The sequence below is a fragment of the Octodon degus genome, unplaced genomic scaffold (assembly GCF_000260255.1).
Source record: "Octodon degus isolate 3935 unplaced genomic scaffold, OctDeg1.0 scaffold00144, whole genome shotgun sequence".
NCBI classification, from domain to species: Eukaryota; Metazoa; Chordata; class Mammalia; order Rodentia; family Octodontidae; genus Octodon; species Octodon degus.
This window is the reverse complement of record NW_004524720.1, coordinates 6,178,450-6,179,388: the sequence shown is the minus strand read 5'-3', so window position 1 is coordinate 6,179,388 and position 939 is coordinate 6,178,450. Positions and strand designations below refer to the sequence as shown.

The window sequence follows — 939 nt, the reverse complement described above, 5'->3', positions numbered from 1 at the left end:
AACCTGTAAGCAGATGCAGCCCTCCCTTGGTGTATGCTGGCAATGTCCACTTGAGAATCGAGTTACCAGAACTGAGACTGCTTCCTAGCTAGGTGATAAATGCCCCTGGAAGAGTACCAGAGATCCAGTGATTCCTACACTGAGAGGCCTCCACCAGCGTAATCTTTGAACAGAACAGAAGTGTCTTTGGTCCTTCTTCTACATAGGTAAGTTCAACCTCACAGGGCATTAGTTTAGTAGGAAAATAAAATGAAATCATACCTTATCAACTATAATAAATGTACATATCTTACAAAAATTAATAATTTTTGTACAAACCAGGAATAACATTGTTTCAAAAGAATGGCAGGGCCAGGGAGATGGCTCAGTAGAATAAGTGCTTCCCTGGCAAGCGCAAATCCCTGGTTCCACAAAAAAAAAAAAACCAAAAAGACAATATCAATAATGAGTGATTTTTTAATTCTTTTTTCAGAGTTTTATTGATAAACAGATAGCAATGAGACAGTTTCAAATCAAATCAGGGGGCCAGGGAGATGACTCAGTGGAATAAGTGCTTCTCTGGCAAGCGCAAGGGCCTGAGTTCAATCCCTGGTTCTGAAAAAAAAAAACAGAGAAAGAGAAATTTTGTGCTCGCTTCGGCAGCACATATACTAAAATTGGAATGATACAGAGAAGATTAGCATGGTCCCTGCATAAGGATGACACGCAAATTCGTGAAGCGTTCCATATTTTTTTATGTTCAGTTGTGGGGGACTCAGGTCAATAATTTCTGACATTGCCAGTTGAACAGAAGACCCAATGCTATTATGGGCTCCTGGACTCTTTTAGAATATTTTGCTGAGTTTACACATCTATAATATTCAATAACGGACCTTAGAAAAAATGGGGTATACCGATGAATGTCCATTTTGTATCTGTGTATTCAAAGTGGTTAGGATA

The 939-nt window shown here is 39.1% G+C and overlaps 1 non-coding gene across 1 annotated transcript; it reads left to right on the top strand.

Annotated features, from left to right (window-relative positions):
- Window positions 1-626: 626 nt before the first annotated feature.
- LOC111812825 lies at window positions 627-733 on the top strand. Its single transcript, XR_002818215.1, has one exon. It is a non-coding gene; the product is annotated as a U6 spliceosomal RNA (small nuclear RNA).
- Window positions 734-939: the final 206 nt, after the last annotated feature.